Genomic DNA, 20,465 nt, shown 5'->3' with positions numbered 1-20,465 from the left:
TGAGTGGTGATGAGTTTGCTATTTGGATGAATAAAGCAAGTAAAAAGTGTGTTAGATAAAAATTCATTTCAATTCGCTAATCGGGCTAATATGAATCAGGTGAATCGAGTTCTGCTTTTGGAAACTGGGTTAAGAAGGGGTGCACCGTTCCTGGAGGTACTGCAATACCAGGTCAATGCGTGGAGTGGACAGAGCAAGCTCTTTTTCCATCTCCCTGTTCTAAAAATCCATTTAATATATGGTCCCCAGATAGGGGACGTATCAGATATTAAACTGATAAGAACAGATACTACACTTGATCTTAGCCAAAAGGCCGAGAAGCGATAACCAGAATTGGTTTGGGCCTCGAGTGGCACCCTGGCCTATGCCGGACACATCTTAGGGAGAGAGAGCGAGAGGGAGACAAACCCACGCCTACACAAGACATTTTGTCACCCAAGCCAACCCTTGAAAAGGCTGCTTTGCAGAGCAAAAACAAGAAGAATGGTGCGTTTTGCAGCCGCCGCCCACTGCAATGAATCTGAATAACTCCTCCTTTAGGGCGCAAGCAACTCCCCTCCCCCTTGCAGTCTTTCCAATTCACGATACAAAAAGACGGACAGGACAGGTTGCCTGACTTTCCGTCACTGCCACCCTTTGCCATCCTTACCCGTAGAAAGCCCTTTCATCATCCCCAAACCCTAATCTTTTCCCTTTCCTTCCCAGCCCCCAAACCCTGCCCTCTGTACCTTTCTCACCACCCGCTTCCCTTCTCCTGTCATCCCCCTACCACCCGGGAAAAAAAGAGATTGCCCCCTCCTTCCACTAGCCCACCCTCCCACCCAAAGAACAACTTCTTCTGCGCAGCTTGTTTTCTAGGCAGCAGCGCTATTGTGATGTCATCGGGGGGCATTGTGACAAGCCGCCAGTGTTCCGTCTCTTCATGTTGTGCACTGTTCAAACCGAAAATACATCAACAGGCAGGCTACAGAAAAGCTTACTAACAAAGGTTAGAGAGGGGCTTTCTCAGAGGGCTTTTTACAGTTTGTCTATTCCCAATTAGCCGGTTTAGTATACTTAATGAAAGTACTAATTCTTTCATAGGCCGCCCATTCTTAGTATTTGACGTTCAGGTAACAACAGGTAACTTTATTTGGAGTGGAAGCAGAGAGATAACACCAGATGCCAATTGTAGATCCTCTCACACCTGTGGTCACTGCAGCATCTGACTCCACTTTGTCCAAAAGGGATCTATTCCATTCAATTACACATGATCTAGATTAGACTGACAACAAGATACTGCACGGGACATAGCAGAGTTGGTGAAGTTGAGTGGTGATGAGTTTGCTATTTGGATGAATAAAGCAAGTAAAAAGTGTGTTAGATAAAAATTCATTTCAATTCGCTAATCGGGCTAATATGAATCAGGTGAATCGAGTTCTGCTTTTGGAAACTGGGTTAAGAAGGGGTGCACCGTTCCTGGAGGTACTGCAATACCAGGTCAATGCGTGGAGTGGACAGAGCAAGCTCTTTTTCCATCTCCCTGTTCTAAAAATCCATTTAATATATGGTCCCCAGATAGGGGACGTATCAGATATTAAACTGATAAGAACAGATACTACACTTGATCTTAGCCAAAAGGCCGAGAAGCGATAACCAGAATTGGTTTGGGCCTCGAGTGGCACCCTGGCCTATGCCGGACACATCTTAGGGAGAGAGAGCGAGAGGGAGACAAACCCACGCCTACACAAGACATTTTGTCACCCAAGCCAACCCTTGAAAAGGCTGCTTTGCAGAGCAAAAACAAGAAGAATGGTGCGTTTTGCAGCCGCCGCCCACTGCAATGAATCTGAATAACTCCTCCTTTAGGGCGCAAGCAACTCCCCTCCCCCTTGCAGTCTTTCCAATTCACGATACAAAAAGACGGACAGGACAGGTTGCCTGACTTTCCGTCACTGCCACCCTTTGCCATCCTTACCCGTAGAAAGCCCTTTCATCATCCCCAAACCCTAATCTTTTCCCTTTCCTTCCCAGCCCCCAAACCCTGCCCTCTGTACCTTTCTCACCACCCGCTTCCCTTCTCCTGTCATCCCCCTACCACCCGGGAAAAAAAGAGATTGCCCCCTCCTTCCACTAGTCCACCCTCCCACCCAAAGAACAACTTCTTCTGCGCAGCTTGTTTTCTAGGCAGCAGCGCTATTGTGATGTCATCGGGGGGCATTGTGACAAGCCGCCAGTGTTCCGTCTCTTCATGTTGTGCACTGTTCAAACCGAAAATACATCAACAGGCAGGCTACAGAAAAGCTTACTAACAAAGGTTAGAGAGGGGCTTTCTCAGAGGGCTTTTTACAGTTTGTCTATTCCCAATTAGCCGGTTTAGTATACTTAATGAAAGTACTAATTCTTTCATAGGCCGCCCATTCTTAGTATTTGACGTTCAGGTAACAACAGGTAACTTTATTTGGAGTGGAAGCAGAGAGATAACACCAGATGCCAATTGTAGATCCTCTCACACCTGTGGTCACTGCAGCATCTGACTCCACTTTGTCCAAAAGGGATCTATTCCATTCAATTACACATGATCTAGATTAGACTGACAACAAGATACTGCACGGGACATAGCAGAGTTGGTGAAGTTGAGTGGTGATGAGTTTGCTATTTGGATGAATAAAGCAAGTAAAAAGTGTGTTAGATAAAAATTCATTTCAATTCGCTAATCGGGCTAATATGAATCAGGTGAATCGAGTTCTGCTTTTGGAAACTGGGTTAAGAAGGGGTGCACCGTTCCTGGAGGTACTGCAATACCAGGTCAATGCGTGGAGTGGACAGAGCAAGCTCTTTTTCCATCTCCCTGTTCTAAAAATCCATTTAATATATGGTCCCCAGATAGGGGACGTATCAGATATTAAACTGATAAGAACAGATACTACACTTGATCTTAGCCAAAAGGCCGAGAAGCGATAACCAGAATTGGTTTGGGCCTCGAGTGGCACCCTGGCCTATGCCGGACACATCTTAGGGAGAGAGAGCGAGAGGGAGACAAACCCACGCCTACACAAGACATTTTGTCACCCAAGCCAACCCTTGAAAAGGCTGCTTTGCAGAGCAAAAACAAGAAGAATGGTGCGTTTTGCAGCCGCCGCCCACTGCAATGAATCTGAATAACTCCTCCTTTAGGGCGCAAGCAACTCCCCTCCCCCTTGCAGTCTTTCCAATTCACGATACAAAAAGACGGACAGGACAGGTTGCCTGACTTTCCGTCACTGCCACCCTTTGCCATCCTTACCCGTAGAAAGCCCTTTCATCATCCCCAAACCCTAATCTTTTCCCTTTCCTTCCCAGCCCCCAAACCCTGCCCTCTGTACCTTTCTCACCACCCGCTTCCCTTCTCCTGTCATCCCCCTACCACCCGGGAAAAAAAGAGATTGCCCCCTCCTTCCACTAGCCCACCCTCCCACCCAAAGAACAACTTCTTCTGCGCAGCTTGTTTTCTAGGCAGCAGCGCTATTGTGATGTCATCGGGGGGCATTGTGACAAGCCGCCAGTGTTCCGTCTCTTCATGTTGTGCACTGTTCAAACCGAAAATACATCAACAGGCAGGCTACAGAAAAGCTTACTAACAAAGGTTAGAGAGGGGCTTTCTCAGAGGGCTTTTTACAGTTTGTCTATTCCCAATTAGCCGGTTTAGTATACTTAATGAAAGTACTAATTCTTTCATAGGCCGCCCATTCTTAGTATTTGACGTTCAGGTAACAACAGGTAACTTTATTTGGAGTGGAAGCAGAGAGATAACACCAGATGCCAATTGTAGATCCTCTCACACCTGTGGTCACTGCAGCATCTGACTCCACTTTGTCCAAAAGGGATCTATTCCATTCAATTACACATGATCTAGATTAGACTGACAACAAGATACTGCACGGGACATAGCAGAGTTGGTGAAGTTGAGTGGTGATGAGTTTGCTATTTGGATGAATAAAGCAAGTAAAAAGTGTGTTAGATAAAAATTCATTTCAATTCGCTAATCGGGCTAATATGAATCAGGTGAATCGAGTTCTGCTTTTGGAAACTGGGTTAAGAAGGGGTGCACCGTTCCTGGAGGTACTGCAATACCAGGTCAATGCGTGGAGTGGACAGAGCAAGCTCTTTTTCCATCTCCCTGTTCTAAAAATCCATTTAATATATGGTCCCCAGATAGGGGACGTATCAGATATTAAACTGATAAGAACAGATACTACACTTGATCTTAGCCAAAAGGCCGAGAAGCGATAACCAGAATTGGTTTGGGCCTCGAGTGGCACCCTGGCCTATGCCGGACACATCTTAGGGAGAGAGAGCGAGAGGGAGACAAACCCACGCCTACACAAGACATTTTGTCACCCAAGCCAACCCTTGAAAAGGCTGCTTTGCAGAGCAAAAACAAGAAGAATGGTGCGTTTTGCAGCCGCCGCCCACTGCAATGATTCTGAATAACTCCTCCTTTAGGGCGCAAGCAACTCCCCTCCCCCTTGCAGTCTTTCCAATTCACGATACAAAAAGACGGACAGGACAGGTTGCCTGACTTTCCGTCACTGCCACCCTTTGCCATCCTTACCCGTAGAAAGCCCTTTCATCATCCCCAAACCCTAATCTTTTCCCTTTCCTTCCCAGCCCCCAAACCCTGCCCTCTGTACCTTTCTCACCACCCGCTTCCCTTCTCCTGTCATCCCCCTACCACCCGGGAAAAAAAGAGATTGCCCCCTCCTTCCACTAGTCCACCCTCCCACCCAAAGAACAACTTCTTCTGCGCAGCTTGTTTTCTAGGCAGCAGCGCTATTGTGATGTCATCGGGGGGCATTGTGACAAGCCGCCAGTGTTCCGTCTCTTCATGTTGTGCACTGTTCAAACCGAAAATACATCAACAGGCAGGCTACAGAAAAGCTTACTAACAAAGGTTAGAGAGGGGCTTTCTCAGAGGGCTTTTTACAGTTTGTCTATTCCCAATTAGCCGGTTTAGTATACTTAATGAAAGTACTAATTCTTTCATAGGCCGCCCATTCTTAGTATTTGACGTTCAGGTAACAACAGGTAACTTTATTTGGAGTGGAAGCAGAGAGATAACACCAGATGCCAATTGTAGATCCTCTCACACCTGTGGTCACTGCAGCATCTGACTCCACTTTGTCCAAAAGGGATCTATTCCATTCAATTACACATGATCTAGATTAGACTGACAACAAGATACTGCACGGGACATAGCAGAGTTGGTGAAGTTGAGTGGTGATGAGTTTGCTATTTGGATGAATAAAGCAAGTAAAAAGTGTGTTAGATAAAAATTCATTTCAATTCGCTAATCGGGCTAATATGAATCAGGTGAATCGAGTTCTGCTTTTGGAAACTGGGTTAAGAAGGGGTGCACCGTTCCTGGAGGTACTGCAATACCAGGTCAATGCGTGGAGTGGACAGAGCAAGCTCTTTTTCCATCTCCCTGTTCTAAAAATCCATTTAATATATGGTCCCCAGATAGGGGACGTATCAGATATTAAACTGATAAGAACAGATACTACACTTGATCTTAGCCAAAAGGCCGAGAAGCGATAACCAGAATTGGTTTGGGCCTCGAGTGGCACCCTGGCCTATGCCGGACACATCTTAGGGAGAGAGAGCGAGAGGGAGACAAACCCACGCCTACACAAGACATTTTGTCACCCAAGCCAACCCTTGAAAAGGCTGCTTTGCAGAGCAAAAACAAGAAGAATGGTGCGTTTTGCAGCCGCCGCCCACTGCAATGAATCTGAATAACTCCTTCTTTAGGGCGCAAGCAACTCCCCTCCCCCTTGCAGTCTTTCCAATTCACGATACAAAAAGACGGACAGGACAGGTTGCCTGACTTTCCGTCACTGCCACCCTTTGCCATCCTTACCCGTAGAAAGCCCTTTCATCATCCCCAAACCCTAATCTTTTCCCTTTCCTTCCCAGCCCCCAAACCCTGCCCTCTGTACCTTTCTCACCACCCGCTTCCCTTCTCCTGTCATCCCCCTACCACCCGGGAAAAAAAGAGATTGCCCCCTCCTTCCACTAGCCCACCCTCCCACCCAAAGAACAACTTCTTCTGCGCAGCTTGTTTTCTAGGCAGCAGCGCTATTGTGATGTCATCGGGGGGCATTGTGACAAGCCGCCAGTGTTCCGTCTCTTCATGTTGTGCACTGTTCAAACCGAAAATACATCAACAGGCAGGCTACAGAAAAGCTTACTAACAAAGGTTAGAGAGGGGCTTTCTCAGAGGGCTTTTTACAGTTTGTCTATTCCCAATTAGCCGGTTTAGTATACTTAATGAAAGTACTAATTCTTTCATAGGCCGCCCATTCTTAGTATTTGACGTTCAGGTAACAACAGGTAACTTTATTTGGAGTGGAAGCAGAGAGATAACACCAGATGCCAATTGTAGATCCTCTCACACCTGTGGTCACTGCAGCATCTGACTCCACTTTGTCCAAAAGGGATCTATTCCATTCAATTACACATGATCTAGATTAGACTGACAACAAGATACTGCACGGGACATAGCAGAGTTGGTGAAGTTGAGTGGTGATGAGTTTGCTATTTGGATGAATAAAGCAAGTAAAAAGTGTGTTAGATAAAAATTCATTTCAATTCGCTAATCGGGCTAATATGAATCAGGTGAATCGAGTTCTGCTTTTGGAAACTGGGTTAAGAAGGGGTGCACCGTTCCTGGAGGTACTGCAATACCAGGTCAATGCGTGGAGTGGACAGAGCAAGCTCTTTTTCCATCTCCCTGTTCTAAAAATCCATTTAATATATGGTCCCCAGATAGGGGACGTATCAGATATTAAACTGATAAGAACAGATACTACACTTGATCTTAGCCAAAAGGCCGAGAAGCGATAACCAGAATTGGTTTGGGCCTCGAGTGGCACCCTGGCCTATGCCGGACACATCTTAGGGAGAGAGAGCGAGAGGGAGACAAACCCACGCCTACACAAGACATTTTGTCACCCAAGCCAACCCTTGAAAAGGCTGCTTTGCAGAGCAAAAACAAGAAGAATGGTGCGTTTTGCAGCCGCCGCCCACTGCAATGAATCTGAATAACTCCTCCTTTAGGGCGCAAGCAACTCCCCTCCCCCTTGCAGTCTTTCCAATTCACGATACAAAAAGACGGACAGGACAGGTTGCCTGACTTTCCGTCACTGCCACCCTTTGCCATCCTTACCCGTAGAAAGCCCTTTCATCATCCCCAAACCCTAATCTTTTCCCTTTCCTTCCCAGCCCCCAAACCCTGCCCTCTGTACCTTTCTCACCACCCGCTTCCCTTCTCCTGTCATCCCCCTACCACCCGGGAAAAAAAGAGATTGCCCCCTCCTTCCACTAGCCCACCCTCCCACCCAAAGAACAACTTCTTCTGCGCAGCTTGTTTTCTAGGCAGCAGCGCTATTGTGATGTCATCGGGGGGCATTGTGACAAGCCGCCAGTGTTCCGTCTCTTCATGTTGTGCACTGTTCAAACCGAAAATACATCAACAGGCAGGCTACAGAAAAGCTTACTAACAAAGGTTAGAGAGGGGCTTTCTCAGAGGGCTTTTTACAGTTTGTCTATTCCCAATTAGCCGGTTTAGTATACTTAATGAAAGTACTAATTCTTTCATAGGCCGCCCATTCTTAGTATTTGACGTTCAGGTAACAACAGGTAACTTTATTTGGAGTGGAAGCAGAGAGATAACACCAGATGCCAATTGTAGATCCTCTCACACCTGTGGTCACTGCAGCATCTGACTCCACTTTGTCCAAAAGGGATCTATTCCATTCAATTACACATGATCTAGATTAGACTGACAACAAGATACTGCACGGGACATAGCAGAGTTGGTGAAGTTGAGTGGTGATGAGTTTGCTATTTGGATGAATAAAGCAAGTAAAAAGTGTGTTAGATAAAAATTCATTTCAATTCGCTAATCGGGCTAATATGAATCAGGTGAATCGAGTTCTGCTTTTGGAAACTGGGTTAAGAAGGGGTGCACCGTTCCTGGAGGTACTGCAATACCAGGTCAATGCGTGGAGTGGACAGAGCAAGCTCTTTTTCCATCTCCCTGTTCTAAAAATCCATTTAATATATGGTCCCCAGATAGGGGACGTATCAGATATTAAACTGATAAGAACAGATACTACACTTGATCTTAGCCAAAAGGCCGAGAAGCGATAACCAGAATTGGTTTGGGCCTCGAGTGGCACCCTGGCCTATGCCGGACACATCTTAGGGAGAGAGAGCGAGAGGGAGACAAACCCACGCCTACACAAGACATTTTGTCACCCAAGCCAACCCTTGAAAAGGCTGCTTTGCAGAGCAAAAACAAGAAGAATGGTGCGTTTTGCAGCCGCCGCCCACTGCAATGAATCTGAATAACTCCTCCTTTAGGGCGCAAGCAACTCCCCTCCCCCTTGCAGTCTTTCCAATTCACGATACAAAAAGACGGACAGGACAGGTTGCCTGACTTTCCGTCACTGCCACCCTTTGCCATCCTTACCCGTAGAAAGCCCTTTCATCATCCCCAAACCCTAATCTTTTCCCTTTCCTTCCCAGCCCCCAAACCCTGCCCTCTGTACCTTTCTCACCACCCGCTTCCCTTCTCCTGTCATCCCCCTACCACCCGGGAAAAAAAGAGATTGCCCCCTCCTTCCACTAGCCCACCCTCCCACCCAAAGAACAACTTCTTCTGCGCAGCTTGTTTTCTAGGCAGCAGCGCTATTGTGATGTCATCGGGGGGCATTGTGACAAGCCGCCAGTGTTCCGTCTCTTCATGTTGTGCACTGTTCAAACCGAAAATACATCAACAGGCAGGCTACAGAAAAGCTTACTAACAAAGGTTAGAGAGGGGCTTTCTCAGAGGGCTTTTTACAGTTTGTCTATTCCCAATTAGCCGGTTTAGTATACTTAATGAAAGTACTAATTCTTTCATAGGCCGCCCATTCTTAGTATTTGACGTTCAGGTAACAACAGGTAACTTTATTTGGAGTGGAAGCAGAGAGATAACACCAGATGCCAATTGTAGATCCTCTCACACCTGTGGTCACTGCAGCATCTGACTCCACTTTGTCCAAAAGGGATCTATTCCATTCAATTACACATGATCTAGATTAGACTGACAACAAGATACTGCACGGGACATAGCAGAGTTGGTGAAGTTGAGTGGTGATGAGTTTGCTATTTGGATGAATAAAGCAAGTAAAAAGTGTGTTAGATAAAAATTCATTTCAATTCGCTAATCGGGCTAATATGAATCAGGTGAATCGAGTTCTGCTTTTGGAAACTGGGTTAAGAAGGGGTGCACCGTTCCTGGAGGTACTGCAATACCAGGTCAATGCGTGGAGTGGACAGAGCAAGCTCTTTTTCCATCTCCCTGTTCTAAAAATCCATTTAATATATGGTCCCCAGATAGGGGACGTATCAGATATTAAACTGATAAGAACAGATTTTTGATTTAATGAAGCTTTCCAAAGCACCGCAAAAAATGCATGACCGAAGTCACACCAAAAACAGTGCAAAGGCTAGGATTCGTGTGGACCCCTCCGTGAGGAGAGGGTCCCCAAAAATCAACCCCGTCCCTCCGAGCCAGAAGGCCACAGCAAGGGTCAGGGATCTTCGGTGCTCCCCCAAGCCGAAGCCTGGTTGAGCCTTGTCGTTGCTCCCAGCGTCCACCCAGGCATCTTACCCAAGTGGAGTAGAGAGCTACTAGTTGTTGGTTTCGCAGCCGAAACTGCCCGGACCGTCAACCGGTGTTGGTTTCTCAGCCCAAGGCTAACCGGACCTCCAACCGGGTGTTGGTTTCTCAGCCGAAGCTGACCCGGACCTCCAACCGGGTGTTGGTTTCTCAGCCGAAGCTGACCCAGACCTCCAACCGGGTGTTGGTTTCTCAGCCGAAGCTGACCCGGACCTCCAACCGGGTGTTGGTTTCTCAGCCCAAAGCTGAACGGACCTCCGACCATGATTATAAAAATTTCCCTTCCTAGCCAGAAGGCCGGGATAGAGCAATATGCTCAGAAAGTATGAAAGGGCAAGGTACGGTGTGCTACAGAGCCCAAGGCTCGCCGGGGTCCCAAGCCAGCAAGCTCAGACTCACTCCAGGGTCGTCAGTCCTGGGGCACATTGCACCATAGCCCCCACACTTACTCAGTCTAATAGCCTCGATCCTGGTAGGGCCATGTTTTCCTCTAGATGAATATACTATACATCAAGAGTACTAGCAAGCGCAACCTTCCAGTGTGCATTGCATCTGCCGAGCCTCACAGATACTACACTTGATCTTAGCCAAAAGGCCGAGAAGCGATAACCAGAATTGGTTTGGGCCTCGAGTGGCACCCTGGCCTATGCCGGACACATCTTAGGGAGAGAGAGCGAGAGGGAGACAAACCCACGCCTACACAAGACATTTTGTCACCCAAGCCAACCCTTGAAAAGGCTGCTTTGCAGAGCAAAAACAAGAAGAATGGTGCGTTTTGCAGCCGCCGCCCACTGCAATGAATCTGAATAACTCCTCCTTTAGGGCGCAAGCAACTCCCCTCCCCCTTGCAGTCTTTCCAATTCACGATACAAAAAGACGGACAGGACAGGTTGCCTGACTTTCCGTCACTGCCACCCTTTGCCATCCTTACCCGTAGAAAGCCCTTTCATCATCCCCAAACCCTAATCTTTTCCCTTTCCTTCCCAGCCCCCAAACCCTGCCCTCTGTACCTTTCTCACCACCCGCTTCCCTTCTCCTGTCATCCCCCTACCACCCGGGAAAAAAAGAGATTGCCCCCTCCTTCCACTAGCCCACCCTCCCACCCAAAGAACAACTTCTTCTGCGCAGCTTGTTTTCTAGGCAGCAGCGCTATTGTGATGTCATCGGGGGGCATTGTGACAAGCCGCCAGTGTTCCGTCTCTTCATGTTGTGCACTGTTCAAACCGAAAATACATCAACAGGCAGGCTACAGAAAAGCTTACTAACAAAGGTTAGAGAGGGGCTTTCTCAGAGGGCTTTTTACAGTTTGTCTATTCCCAATTAGCCGGTTTAGTATACTTAATGAAAGTACTAATTCTTTCATAGGCCGCCCATTCTTAGTATTTGACGTTCAGGTAACAACAGGTAACTTTATTTGGAGTGGAAGCAGAGAGATAACACCAGATGCCAATTGTAGATCCTCTCACACCTGTGGTCACTGCAGCATCTGACTCCACTTTGTCCAAAAGGGATCTATTCCATTCAATTACACATGATCTAGATTAGACTGACAACAAGATACTGCACGGGACATAGCAGAGTTGGTGAAGTTGAGTGGTGATGAGTTTGCTATTTGGATGAATAAAGCAAGTAAAAAGTGTGTTAGATAAAAATTCATTTCAATTCGCTAATCGGGCTAATATGAATCAGGTGAATCGAGTTCTGCTTTTGGAAACTGGGTTAAGAAGGGGTGCACCGTTCCTGGAGGTACTGCAATACCAGGTCAATGCGTGGAGTGGACAGAGCAAGCTCTTTTTCCATCTCCCTGTTCTAAAAATCCATTTAATATATGGTCCCCAGATAGGGGACGTATCAGATATTAAACTGATAAGAACAGATACTACACTTGATCTTAGCCAAAAGGCCGAGAAGCGATAACCAGAATTGGTTTGGGCCTCGAGTGGCACCCTGGCCTATGCCGGACACATCTTAGGGAGAGAGAGCGAGAGGGAGACAAACCCACGCCTACACAAGACATTTTGTCACCCAAGCCAACCCTTGAAAAGGCTGCTTTGCAGAGCAAAAACAAGAAGAATGGTGCGTTTTGCAGCCGCCGCCCACTGCAATGAATCTGAATAACTCCTCCTTTAGGGCGCAAGCAACTCCCCTCCCCCTTGCAGTCTTTCCAATTCACGATACAAAAAGACGGACAGGACAGGTTGCCTGACTTTCCGTCACTGCCACCCTTTGCCATCCTTACCCGTAGAAAGCCCTTTCATCATCCCCAAACCCTAATCTTTTCCCTTTCCTTCCCAGCCCCCAAACCCTGCCCTCTGTACCTTTCTCACCACCCGCTTCCCTTCTCCTGTCATCCCCCTACCACCCGGGAAAAAAAGAGATTGCCCCCTCCTTCCACTAGCCCACCCTCCCACCCAAAGAACAACTTCTTCTGCGCAGCTTGTTTTCTAGGCAGCAGCGCTATTGTGATGTCATCGGGGGGCATTGTGACAAGCCGCCAGTGTTCCGTCTCTTCATGTTGTGCACTGTTCAAACCGAAAATACATCAACAGGCAGGCTACAGAAAAGCTTACTAACAAAGGTTAGAGAGGGGCTTTCTCAGAGGGCTTTTTACAGTTTGTCTATTCCCAATTAGCCGGTTTAGTATACTTAATGAAAGTACTAATTCTTTCATAGGCCGCCCATTCTTAGTATTTGACGTTCAGGTAACAACAGGTAACTTTATTTGGAGTGGAAGCAGAGAGATAACACCAGATGCCAATTGTAGATCCTCTCACACCTGTGGTCACTGCAGCATCTGACTCCACTTTGTCCAAAAGGGATCTATTCCATTCAATTACACATGATCTAGATTAGACTGACAACAAGATACTGCACGGGACATAGCAGAGTTGGTGAAGTTGAGTGGTGATGAGTTTGCTATTTGGATGAATAAAGCAAGTAAAAAGTGTGTTAGATAAAAATTCATTTCAATTCGCTAATCGGGCTAATATGAATCAGGTGAATCGAGTTCTGCTTTTGGAAACTGGGTTAAGAAGGGGTGCACCGTTCCTGGAGGTACTGCAATACCAGGTCAATGCGTGGAGTGGACAGAGCAAGCTCTTTTTCCATCTCCCTGTTCTAAAAATCCATTTAATATATGGTCCCCAGATAGGGGACGTATCAGATATTAAACTGATAAGAACAGATACTACACTTGATCTTAGCCAAAAGGCCGAGAAGCGATAACCAGAATTGGTTTGGGCCTCGAGTGGCACCCTGGCCTATGCCGGACACATCTTAGGGAGAGAGAGCGAGAGGGAGACAAACCCACGCCTACACAAGACATTTTGTCACCCAAGCCAACCCTTGAAAAGGCTGCTTTGCAGAGCAAAAACAAGAAGAATGGTGCGTTTTGCAGCCGCCGCCCACTGCAATGAATCTGAATAACTCCTCCTTTAGGGCGCAAGCAACTCCCCTCCCCCTTGCAGTCTTTCCAATTCACGATACAAAAAGACGGACAGGAGAGGTTGCCTGACTTTCCGTCACTGCCACCCTTTGCCATCCTTACCCGTAGAAAGCCCTTTCATCATCCCCAAACCCTAATCTTTTCCCTTTCCTTCCCAGCCCCCAAACCCTGCCCTCTGTACCTTTCTCACCACCCGCTTCCCTTCTCCTGTCATCCCCCTACCACCCGGGAAAAAAAGAGATTGCCCCCTCCTTCCACTAGCCCACCCTCCCACCCAAAGAACAACTTCTTCTGCGCAGCTTGTTTTCTAGGCAGCAGCGCTATTGTGATGTCATCGGGGGGCATTGTGACAAGCCGCCAGTGTTCCGTCTCTTCATGTTGTGCACTGTTCAAACCGAAAATACATCAACAGGCAGGCTACAGAAAAGCTTACTAACAAAGGTTAGAGAGGGGCTTTCTCAGAGGGCTTTTTACAGTTTGTCTATTCCCAATTAGCCGGTTTAGTATACTTAATGAAAGTACTAATTCTTTCATAGGCCGCCCATTCTTAGTATTTGACGTTCAGGTAACAACAGGTAACTTTATTTGGAGTGGAAGCAGAGAGATAACACCAGATGCCAATTGTAGATCCTCTCACACCTGTGGTCACTGCAGCATCTGACTCCACTTTGTCCAAAAGGGATCTATTCCATTCAATTACACATGATCTAGATTAGACTGACAACAAGATACTGCACGGGACATAGCAGAGTTGGTGAAGTTGAGTGGTGATGAGTTTGCTATTTGGATGAATAAAGCAAGTAAAAAGTGTGTTAGATAAAAATTCATTTCAATTCGCTAATCGGGCTAATATGAATCAGGTGAATCGAGTTCTGCTTTTGGAAACTGGGTTAAGAAGGGGTGCACCGTTCCTGGAGGTACTGCAATACCAGGTCAATGCGTGGAGTGGACAGAGCAAGCTCTTTTTCCATCTCCCTGTTCTAAAAATCCATTTAATATATGGTCCCCAGATAGGGGACGTATCAGATATTAAACTGATAAGAACAGATACTACACTTGATCTTAGCCAAAAGGCCGAGAAGCGATAACCAGAATTGGTTTGGGCCTCGAGTGGCACCCTGGCCTATGCCGGACACATCTTAGGGAGAGAGAGCGAGAGGGAGACAAACCCACGCCTACACAAGACATTTTGTCACCCAAGCCAACCCTTGAAAAGGCTGCTTTGCAGAGCAAAAACAAGAAGAATGGTGCGTTTTGCAGCCGCCGCCCACTGCAATGAATCTGAATAACTCCTCCTTTAGGGCGCAAGCAACTCCCCTCCCCCTTGCAGTCTTTCCAATTCACGATACAAAAAGACGGACAGGACAGGTTGCCTGACTTTCCGTCACTGCCACCCTTTGCCATCCTTACCCGTAGAAAGCCCTTTCATCATCCCCAAACCCTAATCTTTTCCCTTTCCTTCCCAGCCCCCAAACCCTGCCCTCTGTACCTTTCTCACCACCCGCTTCCCTTCTCCTGTCATCCCCCTACCACCCGGGAAAAAAAGAGATTGCCCCCTCCTTCCACTAGCCCACCCTCCCACCCAAAGAACAACTTCTTCTGCGCAGCTTGTTTTCTAGGCAGCAGCGCTATTGTGATGTCATCGGGGGGCATTGTGACAAGCCGCCAGTGTTCCGTCTCTTCATGTTGTGCACTGTTCAAACCGAAAATACATCAACAGGCAGGCTACAGAAAAGCTTACTAACAAAGGTTAGAGAGGGGCTTTCTCAGAGGGCTTTTTACAGTTTGTCTATTCCCAATTAGCCGGTTTAGTATACTTAATGAAAGTACTAATTCTTTCATAGGCCGCCCATTCTTAGTATTTGACGTTCAGGTAACAACAGGTAACTTTATTTGGAGTGGAAGCAGAGAGATAACACCAGATGCCAATTGTAGATCCTCTCACACCTGTGGTCACTGCAGCATCTGACTCCACTTTGTCCAAAAGGGATCTATTCCATTCAATTACACATGATCTAGATTAGACTGACAACAAGATACTGCACGGGACATAGCAGAGTTGGTGAAGTTGAGTGGTGATGAGTTTGCTATTTGGATGAATAAAGCAAGTAAAAAGTGTGTTAGATAAAAATTCATTTCAATTCGCTAATCGGGCTAATATGAATCAGGTGAATCGAGTTCTGCTTTTGGAAACTGGGTTAAGAAGGGGTGCACCGTTCCTGGAGGTACTGCAATACCAGGTCAATGCGTGGAGTGGACAGAGCAAGCTCTTTTTCCATCTCCCTGTTCTAAAAATCCATTTAATATATGGTCCCCAGATAGGGGACGTATCAGATATTAAACTGATAAGAACAGATACTACACTTGATCTTAGCCAAAAGGCCGAGAAGCGATAACCAGAATTGGTTTGGGCCTCGAGTGGCACCCTGGCCTATGCCGGACACATCTTAGGGAGAGAGAGCGAGAGGGAGACAAACCCACGCCTACACAAGACATTTTGTCACCCAAGCCAACCCTTGAAAAGGCTGCTTTGCAGAGCAAAAACAAGAAGAATGGTGCGTTTTGCAGCCGCCGCCCACTGCAATGAATCTGAATAACTCCTCCTTTAGGGCGCAAGCAACTCCCCTCCCCCTTGCAGTCTTTCCAATTCACGATACAAAAAGACGGACAGGACAGGTTGCCTGACTTTCCGTCACTGCCACCCTTTGCCATCCTTACCCGTAGAAAGCCCTTTCATCATCCCCAAACCCTAATCTTTTCCCTTTCCTTCCCAGCCCCCAAACCCTGCCCTCTGTACCTTTCTCACCACCCGCTTCCCTTCTCCTGTCATCCCCCTACCACCCGGGAAAAAAAGAGATTGCCCCCTCCTTCCACTAGCCCACCCTCCCACCCAAAGAACAACTTCTTCTGCGCAGCTTGTTTTCTAGGCAGCAGCGCTATTGTGATGTCATCGGGGGGCATTGTGACAAGCCGCCAGTGTTCCGTCTCTTCATGTTGTGCACTGTTCAAACCGAAAATACATCAACAGGCAGGCTACAGAAAAGCTTACTAACAAAGGTTAGAGAGGGGCTTTCTCAGAGGGCTTTTTACAGTTTGTCTATTCCCAATTAGCCGGTTTAGTATACTTAATGAAAGTACTAATTCTTTCATAGGCCGCCCATTCTTAGTATTTGACGTTCAGGTAACAACAGGTAACTTTATTTGGAGTGGAAGCAGAGAGATAACACCAGATGCCAATTGTAGATCCTCTCACACCTGTGGTCACTGCAGCATCTGACTCCACTTTGTCCAAAAGGGATCTATTCCATTCAATTACACATGATCTAGATTAGACTGACAACAAGATACTGCACGGGACATAGCAGAGTTGGTGAAGTTGAGTGGTGATGAGTTTGCTATTTGGATGAATAAAGCAAGTAAAAAGTGTGTTAGATAAAAATTCATTTCAATTCGCTAATCGGGCTAATATGAATCAGGTGAATCGAGTTCTGCTTTTGGAAACTGGGTTAAGAAGGGGTGCACCGTTCCTGGAGGTACTGCAATACCAGGTCAATGCGTGGAGTGGACAGAGCAAGCTCTTTTTCCATCTCCCTGTTCTAAAAATCCATTTAATATATGGTCCCCAGATAGGGGACGTATCAGATATTAAACTGATAAGAACAGATACTACACTTGATCTTAGCCAAAAGGCCGAGAAGCGATAACCAGAATTGGTTTGGGCCTCGAGTGGCACCCTGGCCTATGCCGGACACATCTTAGGGAGAGAGAGCGAGAGGGAGACAAACCCACGCCTACACAAGACATTTTGTCACCCAAGCCAACCCTTGAAAAGGCTGCTTTGCAGAGCAAAAACAAGAAGAATGGTGCGTTTTGCAGCCGCCGCCCACTGCAATGAATCTGAATAACTCCTCCTTTAGGGCGCAAGCAACTCCCCTCCCCCTTGCAGTCTTTCCAATTCACGATACAAAAAGACGGACAGGACAGGTTGCCTGACTTTCCGTCACTGCCACCCTTTGCCATCCTTACCCGTAGAAAGCCCTTTCATCATCCCCAAACCCTAATCTTTTCCCTTTCCTTCCCAGCCCCCAAACCCTGCCCTCTGTACCTTTCTCACCACCCGCTTCCCTTCTCCTGTCATCCCCCTACCACCCGGGAAAAAAAGAGATTGCCCCCTCCTTCCACTAGCCCACCCTCCCACCCAAAGAACAACTTCTTCTGCGCAGCTTGTTTTCTAGGCAGCAGCGCTATTGTGATGTCATCGGGGGGCATTGTGACAAGCCGCCAGTGTTCCGTCTCTTCATGTTGTGCACTGTTCAAACCGAAAATACATCAACAGGCAGGCTACAGAAAAGCTTACTAACAAAGGTTAGAGAGGGGCTTTCTCAGAGGGCTTTTTACAGTTTGTCTATTCCCAATTAGCCGGTTTAGTATACTTAATGAAAGTACTAATTCTTTCATAGGCCGCCCATTCTTAGTATTTGACGTTCAGGTAACAACAGGTAACTTTATTTGGAGTGGAAGCAGAGAGATAACACCAGATGCCAATTGTAGATCCTCTCACACCTGTGGTCACTGCAGCATCTGACTCCACTTTGTCCAAAAGGGATCTATTCCATTCAATTACACATGATCTAGATTAGACTGACAACAAGATACTGCACGGGACATAGCAGAGTTGGTGAAGTTGAGTGGTGATGAGTTTGCTATTTGGATGAATAAAGCAAGTAAAAAGTGTGTTAGATAAAAATTCATTTCAATTCGCTAATCGGGCTAATATGAATCAGGTGAATCGAGTTCTGCTTTTGGAAACTGGGTTAAGAAGGGGTGCACCGTTCCTGGAGGTACTGCAATACCAGGTCAATGCGTGGAGTGGACAGAGCAAGCTCTTTTTCCATCTCCCTGTTCTAAAAATCCATTTAATATATGGTCCCCAGATAGGGGACGTATCAGATATTAAACTGATAAGAACAGATACTACACTTGATCTTAGCCAAAAGGCCGAGAAGCGATAACCAGAATTGGTTTGGGCCTCGAGTGGCACCCTGGCCTATGCCGGACACATCTTAGGGAGAGAGAGCGAGAGGGAGACAAACCCACGCCTACACAAGACATTTTGTCACCCAAGCCAACCCTTGAAAAGGCTGCTTTGCAGAGCAAAAACAAGAAGAATGGTGCGTTTTGCAGCCGCCGCCCACTGCAATGAATCTGAATAACTCCTCCTTTAGGGCGCAAGCAACTCCCCTCCCCCTTGCAGTCTTTCCAATTCACGATACAAAAAGACGGACAGGACAGGTTGCCTGACTTTCCGTCACTGCCACCCTTTGCCATCCTTACCCGTAGAAAGCCCTTTCATCATCCCCAAACCCTAATCTTTTCCCTTTCCTTCCCAGCCCCCAAACCCTGCCCTCTGTACCTTTCTCACCACCCGCTTCCCTTCTCCTGTCATCCCCCTACCACCCGGGAAAAAAAGAGATTGCCCCCTCCTTCCACTAGCCCACCCTCCCACCCAAAGAACAACTTCTTCTGCGCAGCTTGTTTTCTAGGCAGCAGCGCTATTGTGATGTCATCGGGGGGCATTGTGACAAGCCGCCAGTGTTCCGTCTCTTCATGTTGTGCACTGTTCAAACCGAAAATACATCAACAGGCAGGCTACAGAAAAGCTTACTAACAAAGGTTAGAGAGGGGCTTTCTCAGAGGGCTTTTTACAGTTTGTCTATTCCCAATTAGCCGGTTTAGTATACTTAATGAAAGTACTAATTCTTTCATAGGCCGCCCATTCTTAGTATTTGACGTTCAGGTAACAACAGGTAACTTTATTTGGAGTGGAAGCAGAGAGATAACACCAGATGCCAATTGTAGATCCTCTCACACCTGTGGTCACTGCAGCATCTGACTCCACTTTGTCCAAAAGGGATCTATTCCATTCAATTACACATGATCTAGATTAGACTGACAACAAGATACTGCACGGGACATAGCAGAGTTGGTGAAGTTGAGTGGTGATGAGTTTGCTATTTGGATGAATAAAGCAAGTAAAAAGTGTGTTAGATAAAAATTCATTTCAATTCGCTAATCGGGCTAATATGAATCAGGTGAATCGAGTTCTGCTTTTGGAAACTGGGTTAAGAAGGGGTGCACCGTTCCTGGAGGTACTGCAATACCAGGTCAATGCGTGGAGTGGACAGAGCAAGCTCTTTTTCCATCTCCCTGTTCTAAAAATCCATTTAATATATGGTCCCCAGATAGGGGACGTATCAGATATTAAACTGATAAGAACAGATACTACACTTGATCTTAGCCAAAAGGCCGAGAAGCGATAACCAGAATTGGTTTGGGCCTCGAGTGGCACCCTGGCCTATGCCGGACACATCTTAGGGAGAGAGAGCGAGAGGGAGACAAACCCACGCCTACACAAGACATTTTGTCACCCAAGCCAACCCTTGAAAAGGCTGCTTTGCAGAGCAAAAACAAGAAGAATGGTGCGTTTTGCAGCCGCCGCCCACTGCAATGAATCTGAATAACTCCACCTTTAGGGCGCAAGCAACTCCCCTCCCCCTTGCAGTCTTTCCAATTCACGATACAAAAAGACGGACAGGACAGGTTGCCTGACTTTCCGTCACTGCCACCCTTTGCCATCCTTACCCGTAGAAAGCCCTTTCATCATCCCCAAACCCTAATCTTTTCCCTTTCCTTCCCAGCCCCCAAACCCTGCCCTCTGTACCTTTCTCACCACCCGCTTCCCTTCTCCTGTCATCCCCCTACCACCCGGGAAAAAAAGAGATTGCCCCCTCCTTCCACTAGCCCACCCTCCCACCCAAAGAACAACTTCTTCTGCGCAGCTTGTTTTCTAGGCAGCAGCGCTATTGTGATGTCATCGGGGGGCATTGTGACAAGCCGCCAGTGTTCCGTCTCTTCATGTTGTGCACTGTTCAAACCGAAAATACATCAACAGGCAGGCTACAGAAAAGCTTACTAACAAAGGTTAGAGAGGGGCTTTCTCAGAGGGCTTTTTACAGTTTGTCTATTCCCAATTAGCCGGTTTAGTATACTTAATGAAAGTACTAATTCTTTCATAGGCCGCCCATTCTTAGTATTTGACGTTCAGGTAACAACAGGTAACTTTATTTGGAGTGGAAGCAGAGAGATAACACCAGATGCCAATTGTAGATCCTCTCACACCTGTGGTCACTGCAGCATCTGACTCCACTTTGTCCAAAAGGGATCTATTCCATTCAATTACACATGATCTAGATTAGACTGACAACAAGATACTGCACGGGACATAGCAGAGTTGGTGAAGTTGAGTGGTGATGAGTTTGCTATTTGGAT

At 47.0% G+C, this 20,465-nt stretch overlaps 15 non-coding genes and 1 pseudogene across 15 annotated transcripts; all 16 read right to left on the bottom strand.

Annotated features, from left to right (window-relative positions):
• Positions 1 to 134: 134 nt before the first annotated feature.
• On the bottom strand, positions 135 to 325 carry LOC142280451 (U2 spliceosomal RNA). The gene has a single exon (XR_012742728.1). It is a non-coding gene; the product is annotated as a U2 spliceosomal RNA (small nuclear RNA).
• A 1,117-nt stretch (positions 326 to 1,442) lies between these two features.
• Positions 1,443 to 1,633, bottom strand: LOC142280449 (U2 spliceosomal RNA). The gene has a single exon (XR_012742726.1). It is a non-coding gene; the product is annotated as a U2 spliceosomal RNA (small nuclear RNA).
• Positions 1,634 to 2,750: 1,117 nt separating this feature from the next.
• Positions 2,751 to 2,941, bottom strand: LOC142280448 (U2 spliceosomal RNA). The gene has a single exon (XR_012742725.1). It is a non-coding gene; the product is annotated as a U2 spliceosomal RNA (small nuclear RNA).
• Positions 2,942 to 4,058: 1,117 nt separating this feature from the next.
• On the bottom strand, positions 4,059 to 4,249 carry LOC142280447 (U2 spliceosomal RNA). The gene has a single exon (XR_012742724.1). It is a non-coding gene; the product is annotated as a U2 spliceosomal RNA (small nuclear RNA).
• A 1,117-nt stretch (positions 4,250 to 5,366) lies between these two features.
• On the bottom strand, positions 5,367 to 5,557 carry LOC142280446 (U2 spliceosomal RNA). Its single transcript, XR_012742723.1, has one exon. It is a non-coding gene; the product is annotated as a U2 spliceosomal RNA (small nuclear RNA).
• Positions 5,558 to 6,674: 1,117 nt separating this feature from the next.
• Positions 6,675 to 6,865, bottom strand: LOC142280445 (U2 spliceosomal RNA). The gene has a single exon (XR_012742722.1). It is a non-coding gene; the product is annotated as a U2 spliceosomal RNA (small nuclear RNA).
• A 1,117-nt stretch (positions 6,866 to 7,982) lies between these two features.
• LOC142280444 (U2 spliceosomal RNA) lies at positions 7,983 to 8,173 on the bottom strand. Its single transcript, XR_012742721.1, has one exon. It is a non-coding gene; the product is annotated as a U2 spliceosomal RNA (small nuclear RNA).
• A 1,117-nt stretch (positions 8,174 to 9,290) lies between these two features.
• On the bottom strand, positions 9,291 to 9,483 carry LOC142280410 (U2 spliceosomal RNA). Its single transcript, XR_012742696.1, has one exon. It is a non-coding gene; the product is annotated as a U2 spliceosomal RNA (small nuclear RNA).
• A 688-nt stretch (positions 9,484 to 10,171) lies between these two features.
• Positions 10,172 to 10,298, bottom strand: LOC142280427 (U2 spliceosomal RNA; annotated as a pseudogene).
• A 1,117-nt stretch (positions 10,299 to 11,415) lies between these two features.
• On the bottom strand, positions 11,416 to 11,606 carry LOC142280442 (U2 spliceosomal RNA). Its single transcript, XR_012742720.1, has one exon. It is a non-coding gene; the product is annotated as a U2 spliceosomal RNA (small nuclear RNA).
• Positions 11,607 to 12,723: 1,117 nt separating this feature from the next.
• Positions 12,724 to 12,914, bottom strand: LOC142280441 (U2 spliceosomal RNA). Its single transcript, XR_012742719.1, has one exon. It is a non-coding gene; the product is annotated as a U2 spliceosomal RNA (small nuclear RNA).
• Positions 12,915 to 14,031: 1,117 nt separating this feature from the next.
• On the bottom strand, positions 14,032 to 14,222 carry LOC142280440 (U2 spliceosomal RNA). Its single transcript, XR_012742718.1, has one exon. It is a non-coding gene; the product is annotated as a U2 spliceosomal RNA (small nuclear RNA).
• A 1,117-nt stretch (positions 14,223 to 15,339) lies between these two features.
• On the bottom strand, positions 15,340 to 15,530 carry LOC142280439 (U2 spliceosomal RNA). Its single transcript, XR_012742717.1, has one exon. It is a non-coding gene; the product is annotated as a U2 spliceosomal RNA (small nuclear RNA).
• Positions 15,531 to 16,647: 1,117 nt separating this feature from the next.
• LOC142280437 (U2 spliceosomal RNA) lies at positions 16,648 to 16,838 on the bottom strand. The gene has a single exon (XR_012742715.1). It is a non-coding gene; the product is annotated as a U2 spliceosomal RNA (small nuclear RNA).
• A 1,117-nt stretch (positions 16,839 to 17,955) lies between these two features.
• LOC142280436 (U2 spliceosomal RNA) lies at positions 17,956 to 18,146 on the bottom strand. The gene has a single exon (XR_012742714.1). It is a non-coding gene; the product is annotated as a U2 spliceosomal RNA (small nuclear RNA).
• A 1,117-nt stretch (positions 18,147 to 19,263) lies between these two features.
• LOC142280435 (U2 spliceosomal RNA) lies at positions 19,264 to 19,454 on the bottom strand. Its single transcript, XR_012742713.1, has one exon. It is a non-coding gene; the product is annotated as a U2 spliceosomal RNA (small nuclear RNA).
• Positions 19,455 to 20,465: the final 1,011 nt, after the last annotated feature.

This window comes from Anomaloglossus baeobatrachus, unplaced genomic scaffold (assembly GCF_048569485.1).
Source record: "Anomaloglossus baeobatrachus isolate aAnoBae1 unplaced genomic scaffold, aAnoBae1.hap1 Scaffold_451, whole genome shotgun sequence".
In the NCBI taxonomy this organism is placed as follows: domain Eukaryota; kingdom Metazoa; phylum Chordata; class Amphibia; order Anura; family Aromobatidae; genus Anomaloglossus; species Anomaloglossus baeobatrachus.
The sequence above is the reverse complement of the archived record's forward strand: the minus strand, read 5'-3'. Positions and strand labels throughout refer to the sequence as shown.